The sequence below is a fragment of the Lepidochelys kempii genome, chromosome 4 (genome assembly GCF_965140265.1).
Source record: "Lepidochelys kempii isolate rLepKem1 chromosome 4, rLepKem1.hap2, whole genome shotgun sequence".
Taxonomy (NCBI): Eukaryota; Metazoa; Chordata; order Testudines; family Cheloniidae; genus Lepidochelys; species Lepidochelys kempii.
Genome location: NC_133259.1, coordinates 6,376,164 through 6,391,895, shown reverse-complemented (window position 1 = coordinate 6,391,895; position 15,732 = coordinate 6,376,164). Strand labels below are relative to the sequence as shown.

The following is a 15,732-nucleotide window of genomic DNA, read 5'->3' as shown; positions in this document are numbered from 1 at the left end:
AGATGGGCTACTTTGAGAGGATGAAAGCCATGGATTTTTTTCAAGTGCATTTTCATCTTTGGTGGGTTTCTAGGATGAAAGGGGCATATATAGTCCACAGCTATTATTGGTAATAAAAAAACTGTCCTGTTGTGTACACTACCTCTGAAGATCTGGTACTGGCCACTGTTGGAGACATGATATAGGGCTTGCTGGACTATTGGTCTGACCCAGAAAGGCAATTCTTCTCCCACTCTTCCCAACAGGCACTTTCCTTCCATATGAGTGTCTTCTGCTGCACCTGGGCTCCTTGTCAGTCCTCTGCTGCCCCTTTGCCAGCATAGCCGCCTCAGCTATTCCAGCTGGAGTACAGCCCCACCCTTCCCAGGGGGAACCCTTACTGCCGTTCTGCTGGGAGATCATTCTCACCAGGGGAGCATCCCACCCTTCCCCCAGCCCTCTCACTTTCCCTGGGTCCAGCTTTCCAGTATGGAGATGTCAGCAGGAAAGCTCCTCCCCTGCTCCCCTGCCTTCAGCTCTCTCCAGCCCTTAGCTATGGGGCTCTGGCTCTGGGAAGTCAGCCAGCAACCCCCTCCCGCTGCCCCCCTGGCCTTCAACTTTCCACCTGGACTCTGACATTCCAACTCTGGCAGGTCTTGCTCAGGTAGCTCTGATTCACCAGGCCTCTATCTCAACAAGCCTCTCTTTCCTTGGGGCCTAGACGCCCTGATCCTTTATAGCCCAAGGGGCTACTGGCCCACGGTCTTAATCAGACAAACTGGGAGCACCTGGTCTGGCACTGTAGCATTGGACCCACTTCATTCACAGGGGCCAGCTCCCCTGTGACACAAATCCTTCTGACTGCCATATATGACCTCATCAATGCAGCAACTGAGCATCTCCCAAACCATTAATGTTTCCAGGGATTAGAGTAGGGGGAAAACATGGTGGCGCACTTCTAGGCTCTGCTCACAAAATAAGCAATTCACCCATCTAAGTCCCCAAATGAGATGCTGTTCTTGGTAGGCTGTGTAGATATTCAAAATAGGATTGAGAAGCTGCTTGGCTCCCTTTTGGGGGGGGGCTCCAAGATTCCCAAGTACTTGGCTTCTTGGTTGGGGGAATATTAGTGGTGTTACTGTCCAAATGCAACCCACTTGTGGCACCAAAATCAGATTCACTTGGAATAAATAGTGCAGCTGTCTGACCCTCCCTCTCCCTTCTTACATGATGAATTACATATTTGACAGCAGTGACATTTAAATGATCATCGCTGGGCAGCTGAGTGAATCCCTCATTGAGATTAATAGGACAGCTCACACCTCTCAGAGCTATTGGTCCAGGCTCTCTGCAGAATCACATAATGTCTCTGCATCTATTACGCTCAGGGCAGGTCTATAGTGCACTGGTGCTTGAGAGAGGATGCTTCTATGCCAACAGGAGAGCTTCTCCCATTGGCGTAGTTAATCCCCAAGAGGCGGTAGCTATGCCAATGGGAGAAGGCCTCCTGTCCACGTAACATGGTCTACATGGGGGGTAAAGTCGGAATAACTGTATCACTCAGGGGTGTGGAATTTTCAGACCCCTGAGCAACATAGTTATACCGATATAGGTCTGTAGTGTAGTCCAGACCTCAGTAGACGTCTCTGAGGTTTTCTTCACAACTTTTACAGCTAGAGATTTAAAAGAGAGAGCCAGCTGAGATTGTGTAGAACAAGTTAGTAGTTGGAATAGGTGCTGGATGGAGAATATTAGCTGTGAATATAGCCTTCCAACATGGCAGAAAACTATCCCCCACTTTACTGAGGAACAGAAAACTAAGGCCCAGATCATCAAAGGTATTTAGGTGCCTAAATCTCATGGGAATAAGTAATAAAAATATCTTTGAGGATCTGAGCCTAAGTGATTGGCTCAAAGTCATGCAGGAACACTGTAGGAGAGCAACAGACTGAACACCGATCTCTGACCCCCCACCAGCTGCCCTAACCATAAAATCATTCTTCCTCCCCACAGCTACATGTCTTCCTCAACACTGTTCCCTCTAAGCTGAGTGCGTGCACACACAGATCCTAAACCCCACGCACATGGAGAAACACCACGTGCACAAAAATTTGCACAGAAGCATAAAAATTTGCACAGAAGCAATTTTTTGCACACATGGCCTGTCAAAAATTAGAGGGAACATTATTCCTCAGTAATGATCCCTCCTCCCTCACAGCTGCTCACTAATTGTATGCACAGAATAGAGGCTGAGTAAAGAAAAACTATTTGATTCCCTTAGGCATGGGGCCAAATGTATCAAAAAAGTTTGTTTTATTGATACATAATACCAGAACAGAATGAAACCATGCTCCAGTCTGATTTAGCTCAGTAAAGGTAGATCTTTGCTCCTGGGGCTGTGTGGAACAAAACAACTGGAGTGTTGCAGGATAAATCTGGAGTAAATTAACTCAAGATACAGTGAACAGACTTACCTAAATTGTTCCTCTTGTACTGAAGTTTCTAGTCTGTCTCATCCAGCCTTCACTTTCCTGAGCAGTTACAATAAAAGAAAATCATCCCGTTCACCTCTTCCCAAATAGAGATTTCCAAAAGCAAACCAAGGTTAACCACTTGACAAATGATTTTCTATTGCTGTAAGTCAAAACAAAAGTGTCTATATTAAATTGCATTGGCCAATAATCTGATAACCAGGAGATTGAATTTCTTAGCCAATAGTTCCCTGCTACAAAATAAAAGCCCACACAGCGTATCTTGATGCTTCTGAGTAATTGGGTCTTTGTCACTTCATCACAAAATAAATGCTACTGCATTTTAATGAAAGGGCTCAATTTCAGGTTGACTAACATAAGGCAGTTGATATCTCCTTTTTAATAATTGTGATGCATAATTCCATTTCCCCTTCTTAACAAAGAAAAAAAAAACCTGTTTGTCACACAAAGAAACAGTCATTGTTTCCACAGTTTTGCAAGAAAAATGGTACTGACACGAAATCAGAGGCATGAGATATTATTCATGTTCAACTTTAAAATCAGCCATATCCAAAATATTCTCTCTTAATTTGCATGTCCCTTGATCTATTAGAGTGTGGCTGAGACAAGAAAGGAAATTAAGTCAGAGATAGATTTCCTTCCAATTAAAATGTAATAGAGACAGAAGGTTTCATCCTTCACTCTCTTGCACTAGTTTTATGCTAGCATTACTGTGCTGGCTCTAATCGTGTAAAACATGAATACAACAATGGCAAACCATACCCACAGGTTTATAGGACAGATTCTCTCTCTTTGTTCTGGCCATTTTTACTGCTTAGATGGTACGAAGTGGCAAAACCTGGCTCTAACTGGCCAGTTGAGAATTGTCTATGTTGGTGAAGCTCTCAGCTGACATAAAGCGCTGAAATCAACTCCTGCGTCAACTGTTTTTCCTACCTTAGCATAGCTGGTTGAGGGAATGCTCGAATCTGAACTATACCCATTCACAATGGGTGCATGGTCCATAGGGACCTTGGCTCATTGGTGTAAATTAGAGTTGCCCCTAAACTGCTGTAATTTATGCTAATGGCTGGGACCAGAGCTGGTGCAGCATGAGAATCAGGGAGGCATCACTTGCCCTTTAACCAGAGGTGAAAGTAAGCCGTGCCAAACCAGACCGGCTTCCCTGGTGGTGATTTAAAGGGCTGGGGCTCCAGCTGCTGCGGGGGAGCCCCGGGCCCTTTAAAGTGCCACCCAAGTCCTGCTACCAGAGCCCAGGGTAGCGGCAGCAGGGCTCCGGCAGTGATTTAAAGGGCTCGGAGCCCTGCAGCAGCTGGAGCCCCAGGCCCTTTCATTCACCCCTGAGCTCCCAGCTGGTATTTCCGGGTGATTTAAAGGCCCTGGGCTCCCAGCCACAGCCAGAGCCCCGGGGCCTTTAAATCTTGATTTAAAGGCCCCGCCTCTTCCGGTTGAGGTCATGCCCCTGCTCAGGACTCCAGCACATCAGTAAGTCCTTTATGTTTACTTTCACCCCTGCCTTTAACAGATCTCAGCAGAGGATAGAATCCGGCCTGTGTATTTGTTCTTGTTTAAATCTCTCTATGGAACTTCAGGATTCCTTCCAGGTTAACCCTTTATCTCAAGCCTTTATGTAGTCCATCAGTTTTTCCATACTTTATGGTGGATTTAGTGGTCTGTGTACAGTCCAGATTAACTGCCTTTTAAGCTATAGAATTTGGAGATGGGAAAGGTCTGTTAGACCACTGAGTCCATTTTCCTGCTGCAGTGGGATTAATTGTACTCCACAGATGCAGGATGAGTCCAACAGCATGTTGAAACTACCCTACCTTACCTGCTGAAAGAGTGAAAAGAATTGAGTCCATTGTAGAAAACTGCTACCCCACTAAGGGTGAGATAATGAACCACTGTAGTCAATGGGACATCCGTGAAGCAGGATTGGGTCTGCACTGAGGTAATGCAAGAGCCCTAGTGATCATTAAAAAGTTATGCAGACAAGGCTTTGTGAGAAGTACAGGAAGTAATGAAAGGTTTGAGACTTGGCGGAATTGTAGGTCCTGACCCTCCAATAAGATCTGCTTGGGGAGGGTCCAGTTTCCATTTCAGATTCAGGGCTGCAGTTTGTTAGATGTTTGCAGCCCAGTTTAAGAAGCACTTAAGAGCCCGGCTTTTTAAGCATAAGCTTCAGTGATCTTCTTGAATAGGGGTGATTTCCTGAATCAGGGTCCTGGGTCGGAATTTTGCCAGGACACCAAAGCTTCTACCCCTTCACATATCGCTTACCCATTGCAATTCAGAGGCACACTGCTAGATGCATACCCTTTGCCTCTGATGGATTGTCAGTCTCTATAACTGTGCTCCTCTTTTGCAAGAATTCTGAGCTCTGTTGCTAAACCCAGCAAGGGGTTAAATTCCTGATATGTATGGCAGAGTTTTAAAATGTCAGCAGCAAAACCCACATCATTCTTGTGTGTGTGTGTGTGTGTGTGTGTGCACATTAGGATTTAAATATGTATGCCAAAAATAAAATGCAGTATATTGAACAAAGAAATGATAGGTTTCTTAAGATAGATCAGTCTTTCCATTTTTGAAAGAAAATGGTGAAATCAGCAGCACCTGAAAAAGCAGTAAATAGGGAAAGTAGAAGAATCATGGATAATTAATACGCATCAGAGAAAGAAATATTTGATAGAAAATATATTCTCAACTGGTGTAAATTAGCTTAGATCTATTGATTTTGAAGCAGCAATACTCATTTTCATCACCTGAGGATCTCAATCAGTGTGATTTCACATATATATATATATATATATATATATATATATATATATATAATTGAGGGTAGTCAATAGGTGGACCCTGAAATCTTTTTATTTACTTATTATTATCATAATTGATATTGTGGGTTTTTTTAAATTATTTTGTCTGGGGTCTGGACCTTGACTATACTTTGACCAAGAAATTTGGACCTTGACAAAAAATAATTGGCAACCCCTTATCTTGTTTCAAAATATGGAGATGGTGTAGCATAAACTGTCATATTTTGCTTATTAATTATTTTCAAGAAGCTATGATTATTTTGCATATTGATTCCTTACAGAGCTAATAACATAATAAAATACAACAAAATGTTTACCTACATGCTCTTATCTTTCAAACAAATAAGATCAATCCATTTGAAAGGTCACTTTAAAGGCATAAAGTTCAGAACAAAAGTTGCCGTATGATCAAAGGTTCCAAAAATGCTATTAGAGCGGATGCTGGCTCTTGCCAATAGAGAAATATTTGCAGAAACAGTTTCCATTTTGTCTCAAATACACAACTCTCTGCAATATTCCTTTTGGGGACTGAAATGTTCTCGGTTTGACATTTACTCAGAGGTGAATATTTCTGGAAAGTCTGAACAAAATTTCTTTGTCCAATTGTTAGTTATATATATATATATATATATTGGCGGGAAAAAAAATCTCATTTTCAAACAATTATTTTCCCCACAACTTGCCGATCCTGCAGAAATGACTGACATTTTAAATTTGGCATGCAAGGAAACCAATGCGCTCTTTTCTAGGATTGAAAATAAAAAAGGTAGAATAACAATAAACTTATAAGCAATTGAAAAATCAGTTTTGACTGTCGTTAATAGCCTAATGACTTTGTCTGTGGTAGCATAACATCCCCTTAGGGCAGTGATTCTCAAACTGTTGTACTGGTGACCCCTTTCACACAGCAAGCCTCTGAGTGCGACCCCCCCCCTTATAAATTAAAAACATTTTTAATATATTTAACACCATTATAAATGCTGGTTGCAAAGTGAGGTTTGGGGTGGAGGCTGACAGCTCGCGACCCCCCCCCATGTAATAATCTCATGACCCCCTGAGGGGTCCAACCCCCAGTTTGAGAACCCTGGCTTAGGGTGTAGCTACACTGCAATTGAAAACCTGTAGCTGGCCCTTGGCCAGCTGACTTGGGCTCAGGCTAAGAATCTGTTTAAACATCTGAATCTGGACTGTAGGATCCTAAGCTCAGGCAGCACCCTGATTATCTAAACCTGCAATTCCACAGCCCCTCAGCCAGCTGTGGCTATTTAACTGCAGCATAGATATACGCTTGGAGGCAAACTGGAGTTTTCCCTGCTTTTCTCATGTGTTCCCCCATTCAGGGGTCTTAATAGATGTCTCCATCAGACAACAGAATAATAACAACCTACCATGCATCCGCCCAAGAGGTGGAGTTGAACCACTCTGTTCCTACACAGCTACAGGTTTGAAGCCTGCACCCCAGACCACTGAGGATCACCTGGGCAGAAACAAACACCCAACTCCTAAATATATAAAGCACCAATAGCTGAATTCTTCTCAGTGGGGGTTATGTAATAGAGGTGGGCAGGAACTGCCTCTGTTTCTGAGAGTAATGTGGCCAGTTGGTTTCATCTTTCTAAAAGCAGTTTATTTTCTCCTATGAGGACTTAACAGACTGGCTGGCTGAATAAGGATAATATAAGCTCTCATTTGCATCCAGTGCAGATACAAAGGATCCTGGGAGGCTGATCAGCTGCCACACTGTATCCTTATCCAGAATTACAGGGCTTGATATCATCTCTTGGGGAAGACAGCAGGGCAGTTTTTTGAAGTGGGATGTTGCAGCTTTAAAGGGGCCAGGCACTGCCAGAATGTTTGGGAGCACATTTCCACACAGAGAGCCCTTTCCTGATTAAGGGCTTCTCCAGCCCTCTGCAACAAGCCAGAGGGGGCCACTGTGACTACTTCTCAAAGGCTCTGTGTTCTGTTGAACTCTCCAGTTATTGATATTGCATCCACCCTATGTGTTTCCCTTCAGGCGAGGGTGCAGGTGATTTTGCACATTCCTCTTCACAGAGAAAGCATCTCAGAAAGGAGGAGAGAATTAACAGCCACAAAACATGACAGCTTGGCCCCTCAAAAATGCCCAGGAAGAGATGGAAAACCTTATCTAGGTTACAGAAGAAACCTGTGCCAAAGGCAGGTGTCACACTAAGACGTCCTATTCCATCGCTTTAGCATAGACAGCAGCTCTCCTCTTGGCTGGAAGCTTGATAAGGAAAGAGCATGACAATTGTCATCTGAGCGCTGAACCCCTGCTAGTCAGAGCTGAGCTTAGAAGCTGTGACAGCTTGAACTCAAGAGGCAGGTTTTGCAAAGACAGACATCAACTACACACAGTCTACTTTCAGAGTAACAGCCGTGTTAGTCAGGAGAGTGGGGTGGGAGGAGGTATTGTTTCATGGTCTCTGTGTATATAATGTCTTCTGCAGTTTCCACAGTATGCATCCGATGAAGTGAGCTGTAGCTCACGAAAGCTTATGCTCAAATAAATTGGTTAGTCTCTAAGGTGCCACAAGTACTCCTTTTCTTTTTATACAGTCTACTGAGGACTAGTGCTTGAGTCAGAGTGACGACGCTTGTCAGCAAAAAACAGGGGCTTTAACCTTGCTGCTGTTGTCACTGTCTATCTTTCTGGCAGAAGAATTACTAGTTTTATGGATTTTAAGGCCAGACGGGACCATTTAAATTGTCTAATCAAAGCTTCTGTATCCTGGGAAGGGTGCTGGTTTCCCCCACAAAAAATCCCTCTAGATCTCCCAAGTTCCAAGGATGCAGAGCAAAATGAAGGGGAAGCCAGCCCTGATTTGTAAAGGTGATGGGAAACAAACTCAGGGCCTTTCAGATCGGGCACAGAAGGCAACACCAAACACACACTGAGCAGCTCATATTTCTAGTCTGGGATTTCCACCTGGCCCCCTCAAAAAGATGATCCTGTGGCAAATCAAAATCAAGCTGGGACAAGATTTCCTCTGCCTTCAAATAGAAGACAATGGCCGACAGGACAGGACATGCTCTGTCTGTGCTCTCGGTTCACGTAGAAGAATGTTTCCCCGATCTCTCAGTGTGACGCAAAATGCTACACTGTTGTTTGTTGACTAATCTACAGGCTGTGGTGTCCTGTTCAGTGCTCCAAGCACCAGTTTCTTCCCATCGATGAAGAACACAACATGACTCCCTTCCCACTGGGTTACAGGAGATTTCAGAGTTCTCCTCTTAAGAATGAAAATGCTTCCTAATGAGCGGGGAGCACAAGCTCAAAGAAAGATGGGCCATCACCACAATTGCCTCCAAGAGGTGGAATTGAACCACTCTGGTATTAGACAGCTACAGGTTTAAAGGCTATACCGCCACATCACTTAGGAACACATAGTTTTGTGTAGGGTCTAGTTTTTTACCTATCTAAAACACAGCAATGCACACTCTTTGCACTGAGGGCTATATGACCCAGGTGGGAAGGAAGTGCTCTGCCACTTTGCTGTGTGTATAATTGCCAGTTGGTATCATCTCTCCAAAGCAAGTTTCTGTGGGAGAACAAAAGAGGAGAGTGGAAGGGTTAGCTGATTGAGGAAAGGGTAGGGTATAATTTGCACCAAGCACGATGATAATGAAGATATTGAAAACCTGCCATACTCTCTCCTTATCAAGTACCAAACTGTCTGGCTCAGGAGTTGGAGTCAGAGATCAGGACAGTTTTGCTTTTTCGAAAGAGTGGAACAATGCAGACTTAATAGGGCCAAGAACGGATAGCTATTTTTCAGAGAGAACAATTCCCCAGTTGGCCAGCAATGGAAAGGAAAAAAAAAACAGCTACTAAACTAATTAGAATGGTATAAAATGGATTCTCCATTCTCTAGCAAAAAATATGCATTGTGAGTTGATCTGGTCTGAAAACTGATGTTCCATCCCACAATATGCAAATCAAGCTATCACATAGCCCAGTGATTAGGGCACTCTCCTGCATCTGCAACATAGAAAAGACCCAAGTTCAGTGGTTTCCTCCACAGCAGGTAGAAGGGTGTATTCAACCTGGGCCTTCCTAACTTCCGGCTGAGTGCCCCAACCTCTGGACTAATGCTTACAAGATAAGCAGCACCACCACCAAACCCAAGCCAGACTGTTCTTCAGAACTGCCAGGGAACCAAAAAAGTCCCAATTACCTGCCTAACTCTACTCCTGAGTACTGTTCTTCTCCTGAAGCCACAAGATTGCTTTCCCATGCTAACAGTCATCTAGGAAGAAAACCCATGCAGTTTCTAATAAAGATTTCCTAAGGTCACTCCTGAAAAGATTCCTTGTGTGCCAGCGTCAAGCCAAGAGAAGGATCCCTCCACCTCAGAGTCAAGTAGTCTGGACAACTCACCTTCATTGAATGTGTTGTTAACTATCCCTCAAGGATGCATGAAATTCGACATTGTGCTTTACTGCCTGCTCTACAAATTTTCTCTTCGGATACACAATACTAATCTTTTTATACATGCTCACACACAGGATTGATTCGCTTCCCATCCCAACAGGGGGCAGCTGATTGTGGAATGTTACACTTGCTAGAGAAAGAGTTTAGAATAGAGAAGAGGAACTGCAGGGAGACCCTTGCATACACCTAGGAGACAGAATCATAGACTATCAGGGTGGGCAGGGACCTCAGGAGGTCATCTAGTCCAACCCCCCTGCTCAAAGCAGGACCAATCCCCAATTTTTGCCCCAGATCCCTAAATGGCCCCCTCCAGGATTGAACTCAGAACCCTGGGTTTAGCAGGCCAATTCTCAAACCACTGAGCTCTCCCTCCCCCCAGTTGAACCACTCTGTTGAGCCACTTGGAATTGAACCACTCTGCTGGTAGACAGCTACAAGTTTGAAGCCAGCACCCCAGACCCACTCAGAGTCCCTAAGGCAAAGAAGCACAACCCACCCTGACCTATAAAAAGCACTGATAACAATCTCTCATTATAGTGAGGGTGGGGCAAGGCTTATGGAAAGAAACTATCCTGCACCTGCACTGATTGTGTCTTTCACAGTTGGACTCATCCCTTGAAAACAGGTTTCCTTTCTCTTCTGAGGAAAAAGTAGAAGGGTTGTCTAACTGTGGAGCGAGAAGAGACTTGTTTCTCTGAAACCAGGTGACAAAGCATCTGGGGATACTGCACAACGTCCATGCTCTCTCCTATTCCTATATTAAACTGAGTAAAACACATGCTGGCTAGAGTCAGAGATGAGCGGAGATTTTACAGTGTGGCAACATTACAGGTTAATAATGTCCGGGAGCAGCCAGCATGCTTTGGGAGCTAATTCTCATGCACAGCACTGCCCAAATGGGTCAGAAAAGCCTGATACTAAACCAGTGATGAATGGGATAACATTTCTTTTTCATTCATTACCCTGCAATTAGCAGGAAAAAATGTTTTGTGAGCCCTTATTAAAGGCTTTGTGTCATGTTGTTTACTGAATTACAAATAGGTGCCCTTCATTGTAGCATGTGACTTCTTTACAATTATTATGGGATTTATCATCATATGACCCATATGTACTGATAAAATATTAGAATATCCCTTTTAGAGAGAAGGGAACACAGACTCCAACAGATTAAAGTCTTGCCTTGGTTACAGACTCAACTTGTTCCGCTGACAGATGTCAAGCAAAGAGATCCCATTCCACTACCTTGGGGAAAGCATCAGTTCTTCCCTCGGCTGAAAGTTTTGCTAGAAAAAGATCTTCTTAACGGCTGCCATCACACTTATTGAGATAATTGGACCTACAAGTTATGCAAATTGTCAGCTCAGCTGTAGAAAGCAACTGAAAGTTTATACAGTGTCACAATAACCTTTAACAATAAATGTTAATGGGGAAAGGTGAAAAAGGGAGACAGACAGATTGAATTAGTCCAAACAAAAAGGCCTCCTGATATAACTCAAGGACTGTGTTAAGGTTATGGCTGAGGAACAAGAAAAGTGTGGAACTAAAAAAATGGACCAAAATGTGCAGAAATTAGGCCTAACTGGTGAACAAAATAATGAAGGGATGGGCTAGTCCATCCATCGTCCCTTTGAGGGCTTCTTAAAGAAAGAAAGACATGGTGGTGGGAGGAAATATGGATGGATGGAGGAAGAAGCCGTCTGTCAACACCCACTGCAGGAAGCTTTACAATCATGGCTGCCACTCTTGCTGTCTCCTGGGATCCAGCGTGACACCATTGTGCTTTCTTTGTGCTAATCCTGAGAGTTGTCCCAACCAGACTGGGCCAGAGAGAGGGAGGGAGATGACATCACTGCACACATAAAGCCCTCAGTGTGAGCTTGCCAGGTCTCGAAGTGGCTAAAGAGATAATGAGCCGTGCGTGTGTTTCTCCAGCAATGAGACTGCAAGTGAAAGTCAACACCGGAGGCAGAACCCACAGTTTCTATCTGTGCTGTTCTTTGTTTTTTCTCTCTTGTGTGGGTTTGTTTTGTCTTTTTGGAAAAGGGACCAGACTTTAACAACAACAACCACTTCAGCCCATCTCCTCTAACCTTTTTTCTCCACACACCCCTCGCAAAAGGACAGCTATAACCCTGTAAGAAATGTGGGGGTTGGGGAGAGGACATTCCTTCTAAAAACTTGATTTTTAATCGCATATATGCCATGGTACTAAGCAGGCTGAGGTCTCTGTATAAAAAACTCTCAACTTTATTGATGGTTCTGTTAACTTTTCAGGCCTTTTATTCCATACAATGTAATACTCCATACCAAACAGCTGCTATCAAACTTATGCCCTCCTCAGTGAGGACATCAGGTAACTACAGCTTGAGCTAACGTTCCAAGCTCTTCAACACTTTCCTCCTCCTCTATGGACTGGCCCCAGCTGGGACAGAGACACGCTAAGCTGTGGGTTAGAAAAGCTCCCAATTTTAGCTCAACTCCAGGCTCAATCTGAAAGAAGGTTTCCTCAGCCTCGACGTAAAAGATCATGGTCCAATGGTAGGCAGGACAGGACTTTCTCTGTCTATGTGTTCACTTGGAAGAATTTTTACACACTCTCTGAGTGAAATACACAATGCTATGCTGTCATTTGCTGACTACTCCACAAACAGCTGTGGCGTGTTTGTGGCCCAAGAATCAGCTTTGTTCCATAGATTAAGGACACATTGAGATTCCCTTCCCACTGGGGAGAACAAGATTTTCGAGTTCTGCTTTATTAATTTAAAAAAATCCTATTAATGAATAAAGAGCAATCTAAGAACAACCTGTCATCATCACAGGAGCACCCAGGAGGTGGAATTAATCCACTCTGTGGCTAGACAGTTATCAGTTTGAAACCTACATCCAGACCGCTGAGGATCACAGAGTCAAAAAAGTACAACGCCTGCCAAGCAATATACAATACAGACAAATTGTTTTAACCGGAAGCAACACAATTCAGGTAGACGGAATTGTTCAGTCCCTTTGCTGTATGTATAATTGCTAGTTGGCATTCTCATTCCAAAGCAGGTGTCAAATAGTAGAACAAAAGAAGTGAAAGCTAGGGTTGCCTGATTCAGGAAAGATTAGGCTCTGATTTGCATTAGTCATGGTGGCAAAGGATCCTGGGATACTGAACACCTGTCATGCTCTCTCCTTATCAGTTTTAAACTGCCTGATACAGAGTGACAGGTTTCAGAGTAACAGCCGTGTTAGTCTGTATTCGCAAAAAGAAAAGGAGTACTTGTGGCACCTTAGAGACTAACCGATTTATTTGAGCATAAGCTTTCGTGAGCTGTAGCTCATGAAAACTTATGCTCAAATAAATTGGTTAGTCTCTAAGGTGCCACAAGTCCTCCTTTTCTTTTTGTTGATACAGAGTGGCAAATGTCAAATGGCTATGCAGCTTTTCAGAGGGGGGTGTTGTAGATTTATGAGAGCCAGGAGCTACCAGCACGTATTGGAACTAAATTCCCCTGCACACACCTCTTCTCCAGCTCCTGCTGCTGTTTTGTGAATGACATCTAAATCCACTTGTGAATCCCCCAACCTTTGGGGGGCTGAAACGATTGGGCAAACTCATGTCAAATTTGCAAATAGTTTAGGGTTGACTGAAACCGCATATTTTGCTGAATAAGCTATCGTTGGGGAGGCAGGAGGGAGAAGAGGAAAAGCCCACTTCTAATGGGGACCCCTTCATAAAGGCTTTGTGTTCTTTTTATTTATGTAGACATTCAGAGGTACCCTTCACAGGAGCATCTGACCCCTTCCCATGTATTGCTGAATTTAACATCATAAGGGATTTGAGTACAAAATATAAAATGACAAGCAACATTATAATACCTATTTTACAGAGAGAGGGAACAGATACACAAAGAGATACAGTGTCTTTCCTTGGTTATAGAATAATCCTATTTCACAGGCAGGTCTCAAAGAAAGATCTATTCCACTATCTGAGCAAAATTACCAGCTCTTCCCTTGTCTGAAAGCTGTAGCAGCCACCTTCTTAACGAACACTGGGTATCGAATCATCAATATCCGGGACTAAAGTAAAGATTAACTACTGTTGGAGCTGAAGCCCCAGGACTTTTAGCAATGACTTCTCACAGTCTCTGGTTTGGACAGATGGGGCATTAAAAAAGCTTAGAATTTTAAGACAGGATTTCCTGTAAGAAACCTAACACCAATCTCAAGCTAAGAAAAGCTTTTCCGTGTCTTGAAATGAAAGAGCCCGAGAAAAGGGCAGGCAGGTCAGAACACTTTCTGTCTGTGTCTTTGCTTGCACAGGGCACAACAAACTTTCCAGCTATGATTTTATATAAGAAGAACTTCTTACCTAATGCTGACACATGAAATCCTGAAGTATTGCTTTGTGTCTAATCTACAACTATGAGGGGCATATTTCCTTCATTGATGGCACAGTCATCATCTTCTTTCCACAAACACTGGACAGGGAAAGCTGATTCAGGAGCGACTTTCTCAGAGAGGAAAGCTCTCTAAATAAAGGCTGGAACACATGCTGAGACAGAAGGCCTGTCTGGCACATGGAGAACACCCAAGTGATGGAACTGAACCACTGTGTCACTAGACAGCTATGACCTTGAAACAGGTACCACATAGATCTGAAGCTCATTTAGGCGGCAAAATGCGCCACTCACCACACATTATAAAACCCAATAGAGATCAGATCTTGTAGCTTATCACTATGTAATCCACATAGAAGGAACTGTCTTGCTTCTGTGTTGAGTGCATAGTCTCCATTTGGCATGATCCCCTGAATACCGGTCTCCTTCCCCCTGTGAGGAGGAAGTGGAATGGCTCTCCGAAAGAGTAGGCTCTAATTTTCCTCCAGCATGGTGACAGAGCACCCTGGGATATTGAACAGCTCCCATTCTCTCTCCTTATCCTCTATAAGGGTGAAGCATACAGTAGCTAAGCTGAGAGATGACAGCTGATTATCAGAGTGTAGCATTGCATATCCGTAAAGCCCAGGCACTGCGAGCATGGTTTGGCATTTAATTCCTACACACAACATTTCCCATATTGGCCAGAAAGAAAAAAAAAACAGCCAAAAAAAAACAAAATACTGGCTGACTGAGGAACTATTTTGCTCTAATTTGTATGAAGAAGGAGACAAGGAATCCCAGAATATTGAACAAGAGCCATATGTTCTCTTTATCAAATCTCCAGCTGTCTTATACAGAGCTGGAGTCAGAGATCAGTGCAGTTTTGTACTCCCCAAAGTTGGGAATTGCTGTTCGAACTGGGCACTGAAGATTTACTTGAACCAGGAACTGTTTGGCCAGAGAAGAACAGTGAGACTAAACTAATTAGAATGGAGATAAAACGGCTTCTTCACTCTTCTCCCAGCAACAGCAACAACAAAAGGAGCGGTGCGGGTATTGCTTAAAGCCTGTGTTCTATTCAACTCTCCAGTTATTGCGATGGTCTCCTTCACATGCGTATTCCTTTACAGAGGGGTGAAGGTCATCTTGCAAAACTCCTCTTTCTAGATAGATTCTCAAAAGGGAGGACAGCATTCTCAGTCATGCAGCATGAGCCCTTGGTACTGCAACTGCACCCAGGAGGTGGAATTGAACCACTCCGTTGTCACAGAGCCAAAGGTTTGAAGCTTGTACCTCAGACCACTGAGGATCACCTGAGCAGAAACAACTATTCCACCTATTTCCAGTGACAGTTATATACACTGCTAGAAAGGTGCCACCCTGGCCCAGTGCTAGGTGTTATTGTCAGTTGGAATCATGTTTCTAACACTGGTTTCCTTTCTCCCATGAGGAATAAATGGAAGGGCTGGCTGAAGGAGGAAAAAGTTGATTCCAATTTGCAGCCCACCTGGTTGCAAAGGTTCCTGGGATACTGCCATATTCTCTCCTCATCCAGTATAAAACTGTTTGCTTTCCTATTCTTCCCTTTGCAAGAAGCAAACAAGAGACATTATGAGCATTTCTGT

General features: G+C 43.7%; 2 non-coding genes across 2 annotated transcripts; both read right to left on the bottom strand.

Moving 5' to 3' along the window:
- Window positions 1-6,683: 6,683 nt before the first annotated feature.
- TRNASTOP-UCA (transfer RNA opal suppressor (anticodon UCA)) lies at window positions 6,684-6,770 on the bottom strand. Its single transcript has one exon. It is a non-coding gene; the product is annotated as a tRNA-Sec (tRNA).
- An 8,569-nt stretch (window positions 6,771-15,339) lies between these two features.
- Window positions 15,340-15,426, bottom strand: TRNASTOP-UCA (transfer RNA opal suppressor (anticodon UCA)). Its single transcript has one exon. It is a non-coding gene; the product is annotated as a tRNA-Sec (tRNA).
- Between the last annotated feature and the right edge of the window lie 306 nt (window positions 15,427-15,732).